We start from the raw sequence: 13,401 nt of genomic DNA on the forward strand, positions 1-13,401 counted from the left end.
ATGGGGGAAATGACTCAAACAGTCTACGCTTTGATCGTTCCCTGCAAGACCAGTAGTAGCTTCCGATGCACATCTGGGGGCCTTCTGTAATGTGTGGACTATCAGAGTGTTGATGAAACACATAAATTGCATCGGGATTCAATACAACAGTCACCATTCGCACTTTCCTCCATGGGAGTAATGGCTCAAAAAGTCTACGCTTTGATCGATTCCTGGAAGACCAGTAGTAGTTTCCGATGCACATCTGGAGGCATTCGGTAATCTGTGGACCTTCAAGGTGTTGATGAAACACTGAAATTGCATCGGGATTGAATACAACAGTCACCATGCGCACTTTCCTCGATGGGAGTAATGTCTCAAACAGTTTACGCTTTGATCTTTCCCTGGAAGACCAATAGTAGATTCCGATGCACATCCGGGAGCATTCTGTAATCTGCGGACTATCAGAGTGTTGATGAAAGACTGAAATTGCATCGGGATTGAATACAACAGTCACCATGCGCACTTTCCTCGATGGGAGTAATGTCTCAAACAGTTTACGCTTTGATCTTTCCCTGGAAGACCAATAGTAGTTTCCGATGCACATCTGGGGGCATTCTGTAATGTGTGGACTATCAGAGTGTTGATGAAACACAGAAATTGCATCGGGAATGAATACAACAGTCACCATGAGCACTTTCCTCCAAGGGAGTAATGTCTCAACACTCTATGCTTTGATCGTTCCCTGCAAGACCAGTAGTAGTCTCCGATGCACATCTGGGGGCCTTCTGTAATTTGTGGACTATCAGAGTGTTGATGAAACACATAAATTGCATCGGGATTGAATACAACAGTCACCATGCGCACATTCCTCCATGGGACTAATGTCTCAAACAGTCTCCGCTTTGATCGATTCCTGGAAGACCAGTAGTAGTTTCTGATGCACATCTTGAGGCATTTGGTAATCTGTGCACCTTCAAAGTGTTGATGAAACACTGAAATTGCATCGGGATTGAACACAACAGTCACCATGCGCACTTTCCTCCATGGGAGTAATGTCTCAAACAGTTTACGCTTTGATCTTTCCGTGGAAGACCAATAGTAGTTTCCGATGCACATCTGGGGGCATTCTGTAATGTGTGGACTATCAGAGTGTTGATGAAACACAGAAATTGCATCGGGATTGAATACAACAGTCACCATGCGCACTTTCCTCCAAGGGAGTAATGTCTCAACACTCTATGCTTTGATCGTTCCCTGCAAGACCAGTAGTAGTTTCCGATGCACATCTGGGGGCCTTCTGTAATGTGTGGACTATCAGAGTGTTGATGAAACACTAAATTGCATCAGGATTGAATACAAGAGTCACCATGCGGACTTTCCTCCATGGGAGTAATGTCTCAAACTGTCTACGCTTAGATCGTTTAATGGAAGACAATTAGCGGTTTCCGATGCACATCTGGTGTCATTCTGTAATCTGTGGACTATCTGAGTGTTGATGAAACACTGAAATTGCATCGGGATTGAATACAACAGTCACCATGCGCACTTTCCTCGATGGGAGTAATGTCTCAAACAGTTTACTCTTTGATCTTTCCCTGGAAGAAAAATAGTAGTTTCCGATGCACATCTGGGGGCATTCTGTAATGTGTGGACTATCAGAGTGTTGATGAAACACAGGAATTGCATCGGGATTGAATACAACAGTCAACATGCGCACTTCCCTCCATGAGAGAAATGACTCAAACAGTGTACGGTTTGATCGATTCCTGAAAGACCAGTAGTAGTTTCCGATGCACATCTGGAGGCATTCGGTAATCTGTGGACCTTCAAAGAGTTGATGAAACACTGAAATTGCATCGGGATTGAATACAACAGTCACCATGCGCACTTTCCTCGATGGGAGTAATGTCTCAAACAGCTTACGCTTTGATCTTTCCCTGGAAGACCAATAGTAGTTTCCGATGCACATCCGGGAGCATTCTGTAATCTGTGGACTATCAGAGTGTTGATGAAACACAGAAATTGCATCGGGATTGAATACAACAGTCACCATGCGCACTTTCCTCCATGGGAGTAATGTCTGAAACAGTTTACGATTTGATCGTTCCCTGGAAGACCAGTAGTAGTTTCCAATGCACATCTGGGTCATTCTGTAATGTGTGGAATATCAGAGTGTTGATGAAACACAGAAATTGCATCGGGATTGAATACAACAGTCACCATGCGCACTTTCCTCCATGGCAGTAATGTCTCAAACATTTACGCTATGATGGTTCCCTGGAAGACCAGTAGTAGTTTCCGATGCACATCTGGGGGCATTCTGTAACGTGGGGACTATCAGAGTGTTGATGAAACACAGAAAGTGCATCGGGAATGAATACAACAGTCACCATGCGCACTTCCCTCCAGGGGATTAATGTCTCAAACAGTTTACGCTTTGATCGTTCCCTGGAAGACCAGCAGTAGTTTCCGATGCACATCTGGTAGTATTCTGTAATCTGTGGACTATCAGAGTGATGATGAAACACAGAAATTGCATCGGGAATGAATACAACAGACACCATGCGCACTTTCCTCCATGGGAGTAATGTCTCAAACAGTCTACGCTTTGATCGTTCCCTGGAAGACCAGTAGTAGTTTCCGATTCACATCTGGGGTCCTTCTGTAATCTGTGGACTATCAGAGTGTTGATGAAACACAGAAATTGCATCGTGATTGATTACAACAGTCTTCATGCGCACTTTCCTCCATGGCAGTAATGTCTCAAACAGTCTACGCTTTGATTGTTCTAAGGAAGACCAGTAGTAGTTTCCGATGCACATCTGGTGTCATTCTGTAATGTGTGGACTATCAGAGTGTTGACGAAACACAGAAAATGCATCGGGATTGAATACAAGTCACCATGCGAACTTTCCTCCACGGGAGAAATGTCTCAAACAGTCTACGCTTTGATCGTGTCCTGGTAGACAAGTAGTAGTTTCCGATGCACATCTGGAGTCATTCTGTAATCTGTGGACTATCAGAGTGTTGATGAAACACAGAAATTGCATCGGGATTGAATACAACAGTGACCATGCGCACTTTCCTCCTTGGGAGAAATGTCTCAAACAGTCTACGCTTTGATCGTTCCCTGCAAGACCAGTAGTAGTTTCCGATGCACATCTGGGGGCCTTCTGTAATGTGTGGATTATCAGAGTGTTGCTGAAACACAGGAATTGCATCGGGATTGAATACAACAGTCACCATGCGCACTTTCCTCCATGGGAGAAATGTCTCAATCTGTCTACAGTTTGATCGATTCCTGGTAGAGCAGTAGTAGTTTCCGATGCACATCTGGAGGCACTCGGTAATCTGTGGACCGTCAAAGTGTTGATGAAACACTGAAATTGCATCGGGAATGAATATAACAGTCACCATGCGCACTTTCCTCCATTAGAGTAATGACTCAAACAGTTTACGCTTTGGTCGTTCCCTGGAAACCAGTAGTAGGTTCCGATTCACATCTGGGGGCATTGTGTAATGTTTGGACTATCAGAGTGTTGATGAAACACAGAAATTGCATCGGGATTGAACACAACAGTCACCATGCGCACTTTTCTCCATGGGAGCAATGTCTCAACAACCTATGTTTGATCGTTTCCTGGAAGACCAGTAGTGGTTTCCGATGCACATTTGGAGGCATTCTGTAATCTGCTGACCTTCAAAGTATTGATGAAACACAGAAATTGCATCGGGAATGAATACAACAGTCACCATGCGCACTTTCCTCAATGGGAGTAATGTCTCAAACAGTCTACGCTTTGATCGTTTCCTGGAAGACAAGTAGTAGTTTCCGATGCACATCTATTGTCATTCTGTAATCTGTGGACTATCAGACTGTTGATGAAACACAGAAATTGAATCGGGATTGAATACAACAGTCACTATGCGCACTTTCCTCCACTGGAGTAGTGTCTCAAACAGTTTACGCTTTGATCGTTCCCTGGAAGACCAGTAGAAGTTTCCGATGCACATCCGGGAGCATTCTGTAATCTGTGGACTATCAGAGTGTTGATGAAACACAGAAATGGCATCGGCATTGAATACAACAGTCACCATGCGCGCTTTCCTCCATGGGTGAAAAGTCTCAAACAGTCTACGCTTTGATCGTTCCCTGGAAGACCAGTAGTAGTTTCCGATGCACATCTGGGGGCCTTCTGTAATGTGTGGACTATCAGAGTGTTGATGAAACACATAAATTGCATCGGGATTGAATACAAAAGTCACCATGCGTACTTTCCTCCTTCGGAATTATGTCTCAAACAGTTTACGCTTTGGTCGTTCCCTGGAAGATCAGTAGTAGTTTCCGATGCACATCTAAGGGAATTCTGTACTGAGTGGACTATCAGAGTATTGATGAAACACAGATATTGCATCGGGATTGATTACAACAGTCTTCATGCGCTCTTTCCTCCATGGCAGTAATGTCTCAAACAGTCTACGCTTTGATCGTTCCCTGGAAGACCAGTTGTAGATTCCGATGCACATCTGGTGTCATTCTGTAATGTGCGGACTATAAGAGTGTTGATGAAACACAGAAATTGCATCGGGATTGAATACAGCAGTCACCATGCGAACTTTCCTCCATGGGAGTAGTGTCTCAAATAATTACGCTTTGATCGTTCCCTGGAAGACCAGTAGTAGCTTCCGATGCACATCTGGGAGCATTCTGTAATGTGTGGACTATCAGAGTGTTGATGAAACACAGAAATTGCATCCGGATTGATTACAACAGAAACCATGCGCACTTTCCTCCATGGGAGTAATGTCTCAAACAGTTTACGTTTTGATCGTCCCTGGAAGACCAGTAGTAGTTTCCGATGCACATCTGGTGTCATTCTGTATTGTGTGGACTATCAGAGTGTTGATGAAACACAGAAATTGCATCGGTATTGAATACAACAGTCACCATGCGCACTTTCCTCCATAGGAGTAATGTCTCAAACAGTCTACGATTTGATCGTTCCCTGCAAGACCAGTAGTACTTTACGATACACATCTGGAGGCATTCTGTAATCTGTGGACCTTCAAAGTGTTGATGAAACACAGAAATTGCCGCGGGATTGGATACAACACTCACCATGCACACTTTCCTCCATGGGGGTAATGTCTCACACACTCTACGTTTTGATCGTTTCCTGGAAGACCAGTAGTAGTTTCCGATGCACATCTGGAGGCATTCTGTAATCTGTGGACTTTCAAAGTGTTGATGAAACACAGAAATTGCATCGGGATTGAATACAACAGTCACCATGCGCACTTTCCTCCACGGGAGTAATGTCTCAAACAGTTTACGCTTTGATCGTTCCATGGAAGACCAGTAGTAGTTTCCGATGCTTATTTGGTGTCATTCTGTAATGTGTGGACTATCAGAGTGTTGATGAAACACAGATATTGCATCGGCATTGATTACAGCAGTCACAATGCGCACTTCCTTCCATGGGAGTAATGTCTCAAACAGTTTACGCTTTGATCGTGCCCTGGAAGACCAGTAGTAGTTTCCGATGCACAGCTGGGAGCATTCTGTAATCTGTGGACTTTCAGAGTGTTGATGAAACACAGAAATTGCATCGGGATTGAATACAACAGTTACCATGTGCACTTACCTCCATGGGAGTAAAGTCTCAAACAGTATACGCTTTGATCATTCCCTGAAGACCAGTAGTAGTTTCCGATGCACATCTGGGGGCCTTCTGTAATGTGTGGACTATCAGAGTGTTGATGAAACACAGATATTGCATCGGCATTGATTACAGCAGTCACCATGCGCACTTCCTTCCATGGGAGTAATGTCTCAAACAGTTTACGCTTTGATCGTTCCCTGCAAGACCAGTAGTAGTTTCCGATGCACATTTGGAGGCATTATGAAATCTGTGGACAATCAGAGTGTTGATGAAACAAGAAATATCATCGGGATTGTATACAACAGTCACCATGCGGACTTTCCTCCATGGGAGTAATGTCTCAAACAGTTTAGCTTTTATCGTTCCCTGGAAGACCAGCAGTAGTTTCCGATGCACATCTTGGGGGCATTCTGTAATGTGTGGAATATCAGAGTGTTGATGAAACACAGAAATTGCATCGGGATTGAATACAACAGTCACCATGCGCACTATCCTCCATAGGAGTAATGTCTCAAACAGTCTACGATTTGATCGTTCCCTGCAAGACCAGTAGTAGTTTACGATGCACATCTGGAGGCATTCTGTAATCTGTGGACCTTCAAAGTGTTGATGAAACACAGAAATTGCCGCGAGATTGGATACAACACTCACCATGCGCGCTTTCCTTCATGGGAGTAATGTCTCACAAACTCTACGTTTTGATCCTTTCGTGGAAGACCAGTAGTAGTTTCCGATGCACATCTGGAGGCATTCTGTAAACTGTGGACCTTCAAAGTGTTGATGAAAAACAGAAGTTTCATCGGGAATGAATACAACATTCACCATGCGCACTTTCCTCCATGGGAGTAATGTCTCAAACAGTCTACGTGTTGATCGTTCCCTGGAAGACAAGTAGTAGTTTCCTATGCACATCTGGTGTCATTCTGTAATCTGTGGACTATCGGAGTGTTGATGAAACACAGAAATTGCATCGGGATTGAATACAACAGTCACCATGCGCACTTTCCTCCACGGGAGTAATGTCTCAAACAGTTTACGTTTTGATCCTTCGCTGCAAGACCAGTAGTAGTTTCCGATGCACATCAGGGGGCCGACAGTAATGTGTGGACTATCAGAGTGTTGATAAAACACAAAAATTGCATCGGGATTGAATACAACAGTCACCATGCGCACTTTCCTACATGGGAGTAATGTCTCAAACAGATTACGCTTTGATCGTTCCATGGAAGACCAGTAGTAGTTTCCGATGCACATCTGGTGTCATTCTGTAATGTGTGGACTATCAGAGTGTTGATGAAACACAGATGTTGCATCGGCATTGATTACAGCAGTCACCATGCGCACTTCCTTTCATGGGAGTAATGTCTCAAACAGTTTACGCTTTGATCGTTCCCTGGAAGTCCAGTAGTAGTTTCCGATGCACATCTGGAGGCATTCTGTAATCTGTGGACTATCAGAGTGTTGTTGAAACACAGAAATTGCATCGGGATTGAATAAAACAGTCACCATGCGCATTTTCCTCCATGGCAGTAATGTCTCTAACAGTCTACGCTTTGATCGTTCCCTGGAAGACCAGTAGTAGTTTCCGATGCACATACGGAGGCATTCTGAAATCTGTGGACTATTAGAGTGTTGATGAAACAAGAAATTTCATCGGGATTGTATACAACAGTCACCATGCGCACTTTCCTCCATGGGAGTAATGTCTCAAACACTTTACGCTTTGATCGTTCCCTGCAAGACCAGCAGTAGTTTCCGATGCACATCTGGGGGCATTCTGTAATGTGTGGAATATCAGAGTGTTGATGAAACACAGAAATTGCATCGGGATTGAATGCAACAGTCACCATGCGCACTTTCCTTAATAGGAGTAATGTCTCAAACAGTCTACGATTTGATCGTTCCCTGCAAGACCAGTAGTAGTTTACGATGCACAACTGGAGGCATTCTGTAATCTGTGGACCTTCAAAGTGTTGATGAAACACTGAAATTGCCGCGGGATTGGATACAACACTCACCATGCACACTTTCCTCCATGGGAGTAATGTCTCACACACTCTACGTTTTGATCGTTCCCTGCAAGACCAGTAGTAGTCTCCGATGCACATCTGGGGGCCTTCTGTAATTTGTAGACTATCAGAGTGTTGATGAAACACTAAATTGCATCAGGATTGAATACAACAGTCACCATGCGGACTTTCCTCCATGGGAGTAATGTCTCAAACTGTCTACGCTTAAATCGTTTAATGGAAGACAATTAGTGGTTTCCGATGCACATCTGGTGTCATTCTGTAATCTGTGGACTATCTGAGTGTTGATGAAACAAGAAATTTCATCGGGATTGTATACAACAGTCACCATGCGCACTTTCCTCGTTGGGAGTAATGTCTCAAACACTTTACGCTTTGATCGTTCCCTGCAAGACCAGCAGTAGTTTCCGATGCACATCTTGGGCATTCTGTAATGTGTGGACTATCAGAGTGTTGATGAAACACAGAAATTGCATCGGGAATGAATACAACAGTCACCATGAGCACTTTCCTCCAAGGGAGTAATGTCTCAACACTCTATGCTTTGATCGTTCCCTGCAAGACCAGTAGTAGTCTCCGATGCACATCTGGGGGCCTTCTGTAATTTGTGGACTATCAGAGTGTTGATGAAACACATAAATTGCATCGGGATTGAATACAACAGTTACCATGCGCACATTCCTCCATGGGACTAATGTCTCAAACAGTCTCCGCTTTGAGCGATTCCTGGAAGACCAGTAGTAGTTTCTGATGCACATCTTGAGGCATTTGGTAATCTGTGGACCTTCAAAGTGTTGATGAAACACTGAATTTGCATCGGGATTGAACACAACAGTCACCATGCGCACTTTCCTCCATGGGAGTAATGTCTCAAACAGTTTACGCTTTGAATTTTCCGTGGAAGACCAATAGTAGTTTCCGATGCACATCTGGTTGCATTCTGTAATGTGCGGACTATAAGAGTGTTGATGAAACACAGAAATTGCATCGGGATTGAATACAGCAGTCACCATGCGAACTTTCCTCCATGGGAGTAGTGTCTCAAATAATTACGCTTTGATCGTTCCCTGGAAGACCAGTAGTAGCTTCCGATGCACATCTGGGAGCATTCTGTAATGTGTGGACTATCAGAGTGTTGATGAAACACAGAAATTGCATCCGGATTGATTACAACAGAAACCATGCGCACTTTCCTCCATGGGAGTAATGTCTCAAACAGTTTACGTTTTGATCGTCCCTGGAAGACCAGTAGTAGTTTCCGATGCACATCTGGTGTCATTCTGTATTGTGTGGACTATCAGAGTGTTGATGAAACACAGAAATTGCATCGGTATTGAATACAACAGTCACCATGCGCACTTTCCTCCATAGGAGTAATGTCTCAAACAGTCTACGATTTGATCGTTCCCTGCAAGACCAGTAGTACTTTACGATACACATCTGGAGGCATTCTGTAATCTGTGGACCTTCAAAGTGTTGATGAAACACAGAAATTGCCGCGGGATTGGATACAACACTCACCATGCACACTTTCCTCCATGGGGGTAATGTCTCACACACTCTACGTTTTGATCGTTTCCTGGAAGACCAGTAGTAGTTTCCGATGCACATCTGGAGGCATTCTGTAATCTGTGGACTTTCAAAGTGTTGATGAAACACAGAAATTGCATCGGGATTGAATACAACAGTCACCATGCGCACTTTCCTCCACGGGAGTAATGTCTCAAACAGTTTACGCTTTGATCGTTCCATGGAAGACCAGTAGTAGTTTCCGATGCTTATTTGGTGTCATTCTGTAATGTGTGGACTATCAGAGTGTTGATGAAACACAGATATTGCATCGGCATTGATTACAGCAGTCACAATGCGCACTTCCTTCCATGGGAGTAATGTCTCAAACAGTTTACGCTTTGATCGTGCCCTGGAAGACCAGTAGTAGTTTCCGATGCACAGCTGGGAGCATTCTGTAATCTGTGGACTTTCAGAGTGTTGATGAAACACAGAAATTGCATCGGGATTGAATACAACAGTTACCATGTGCACTTACCTCCATGGGAGTAAAGTCTCAAACAGTATACGCTTTGATCATTCCCTGAAGACCAGTAGTAGTTTCCGATGCACATCTGGGGGCCTTCTGTAATGTGTGGACTATCAGAGTGTTGATGAAACACAGATATTGCATCGGCATTGATTACAGCAGTCACCATGCGCACTTCCTTCCATGGGAGTAATGTCTCAAACAGTTTACGCTTTGATCGTTCCCTGCAAGACCAGTAGTAGTTTCCGATGCACATTTGGAGGCATTATGAAATCTGTGGACAATCAGAGTGTTGATGAAACAAGAAATATCATCGGGATTGTATACAACAGTCACCATGCGGACTTTCCTCCATGGGAGTAATGTCTCAAACAGTTTAGCTTTTATCGTTCCCTGGAAGACCAGCAGTAGTTTCCGATGCACATCTTGGGGGCATTCTGTAATGTGTGGAATATCAGAGTGTTGATGAAACACAGAAATTGCATCGGGATTGAATACAACAGTCACCATGCGCACTATCCTCCATAGGAGTAATGTCTCAAACAGTCTACGATTTGATCGTTCCCTGCAAGACCAGTAGTAGTTTACGATGCACATCTGGAGGCATTCTGTAATCTGTGGACCTTCAAAGTGTTGATGAAACACAGAAATTGCCGCGAGATTGGATACAACACTCACCATGCGCGCTTTCCTTCATGGGAGTAATGTCTCACAAACTCTACGTTTTGATCCTTTCGTGGAAGACCAGTAGTAGTTTCCGATGCACATCTGGAGGCATTCTGTAAACTGTGGACCTTCAAAGTGTTGATGAAAAACAGAAGTTTCATCGGGAATGAATACAACATTCACCATGCGCACTTTCCTCCATGGGAGTAATGTCTCAAACAGTCTACGTGTTGATCGTTCCCTGGAAGACAAGTAGTAGTTTCCTATGCACATCTGGTGTCATTCTGTAATCTGTGGACTATCGGAGTGTTGATGAAACACAGAAATTGCATCGGGATTGAATACAACAGTCACCATGCGCACTTTCCTCCACGGGAGTAATGTCTCAAACAGTTTACGTTTTGATCCTTCGCTGCAAGACCAGTAGTAGTTTCCGATGCACATCAGGGGGCCGACAGTAATGTGTGGACTATCAGAGTGTTGATAAAACACAAAAATTGCATCGGGATTGAATACAACAGTCACCATGCGCACTTTCCTACATGGGAGTAATGTCTCAAACAGATTACGCTTTGATCGTTCCATGGAAGACCAGTAGTAGTTTCCGATGCACATCTGGTGTCATTCTGTAATGTGTGGACTATCAGAGTGTTGATGAAACACAGATGTTGCATCGGCATTGATTACAGCAGTCACCATGCGCACTTCCTTTCATGGGAGTAATGTCTCAAACAGTTTACGCTTTGATCGTTCCCTGGAAGTCCAGTAGTAGTTTCCGATGCACATCTGGAGGCATTCTGTAATCTGTGGACTATCAGAGTGTTGTTGAAACACAGAAATTGCATCGGGATTGAATAAAACAGTCACCATGCGCATTTTCCTCCATGGCAGTAATGTCTCTAACAGTCTACGCTTTGATCGTTCCCTGGAAGACCAGTAGTAGTTTCCGATGCACATACGGAGGCATTCTGAAATCTGTGGACTATTAGAGTGTTGATGAAACAAGAAATTTCATCGGGATTGTATACAACAGTCACCATGCGCACTTTCCTCCATGGGAGTAATGTCTCAAACACTTTACGCTTTGATCGTTCCCTGCAAGACCAGCAGTAGTTTCCGATGCACATCTGGGGGCATTCTGTAATGTGTGGAATATCAGAGTGTTGATGAAACACAGAAATTGCATCGGGATTGAATGCAACAGTCACCATGCGCACTTTCCTTAATAGGAGTAATGTCTCAAACAGTCTACGATTTGATCGTTCCCTGCAAGACCAGTAGTAGTTTACGATGCACAACTGGAGGCATTCTGTAATCTGTGGACCTTCAAAGTGTTGATGAAACACTGAAATTGCCGCGGGATTGGATACAACACTCACCATGCACACTTTCCTCCATGGGAGTAATGTCTCACACACTCTACGTTTTGATCGTTCCCTGCAAGACCAGTAGTAGTCTCCGATGCACATCTGGGGGCCTTCTGTAATTTGTAGACTATCAGAGTGTTGATGAAACACTAAATTGCATCAGGATTGAATACAACAGTCACCATGCGGACTTTCCTCCATGGGAGTAATGTCTCAAACTGTCTACGCTTAAATCGTTTAATGGAAGACAATTAGTGGTTTCCGATGCACATCTGGTGTCATTCTGTAATCTGTGGACTATCTGAGTGTTGATGAAACAAGAAATTTCATCGGGATTGTATACAACAGTCACCATGCGCACTTTCCTCGTTGGGAGTAATGTCTCAAACACTTTACGCTTTGATCGTTCCCTGCAAGACCAGCAGTAGTTTCCGATGCACATCTTGGGCATTCTGTAATGTGTGGACTATCAGAGTGTTGATGAAACACAGAAATTGCATCGGGAATGAATACAACAGTCACCATGAGCACTTTCCTCCAAGGGAGTAATGTCTCAACACTCTATGCTTTGATCGTTCCCTGCAAGACCAGTAGTAGTCTCCGATGCACATCTGGGGGCCTTCTGTAATTTGTGGACTATCAGAGTGTTGATGAAACACATAAATTGCATCGGGATTGAATACAACAGTTACCATGCGCACATTCCTCCATGGGACTAATGTCTCAAACAGTCTCCGCTTTGAGCGATTCCTGGAAGACCAGTAGTAGTTTCTGATGCACATCTTGAGGCATTTGGTAATCTGTGGACCTTCAAAGTGTTGATGAAACACTGAAATTGCATCGGGATTGAACACAACAGTCACCATGCGCACTTTCCTCCATGGGAGTAATGTCTCAAACAGTTTACGCTTTGAATTTTCCGTGGAAGACCAATAGTAGTTTCCGATGCACATCTGGTTGCATTCTGTAATGTGTGGACTATCAGAGTGTTGATGAAACACAGAAATTGCATCGGGATTGAATACAACAGTCACCATGCGCACTTTCCTCCAAGGGAGTAATGTCTCAACACTCTATGCTTTGATCGTTCCCTGCAAGACCAGTAGTAGTTTATGATGCACATCTGGGGGCCTTCTGTAATGTGTGGACTATCAGAGTGTTGATGAAACACTAAATTGCATCAGGATTGAATACAACAGTCACCATGCGGACTTTCCTCCATGATAGTAATGTCTCAAACTGTCTACGCTTAGATCGTTTAATGGAAGACAATTAGTGGTTTCCGATGCACATCTGGTGTCATTCTGTAATCTGTGGACTATCTGAGTGTTGATGAAACACTGAAATTGCATCGGGATTGAATACAACAGTCACCATGCGCACTTTCCTCGATGGGAGTAATGTCTCAAACAGTTTACTCTTTGACCTTTCCCTGGAAGAAAAATAGTAGTTTCCGATGCACATCTGGGGGAATTCTGTAATGTGTGGACTATCAGAGTGTTGATGAAACACAGGAATTGCATCGGGATTGAATACAACAGTCACCATGCGCACTTCCCTCCATGAGAGAAATGACTCAAACAGTCTACGCTTTGATCGTTCCCTTCAAGACCAGTAGTAGCTTCCGATGCACATCTGGGGGCCTTCTGTAATGT

The sequence above is a fragment of the Schistocerca gregaria genome, chromosome 1 (assembly GCF_023897955.1).
Source record: "Schistocerca gregaria isolate iqSchGreg1 chromosome 1, iqSchGreg1.2, whole genome shotgun sequence".
NCBI lineage: Eukaryota > Metazoa > Arthropoda > Insecta > Orthoptera > Acrididae > Schistocerca > Schistocerca gregaria.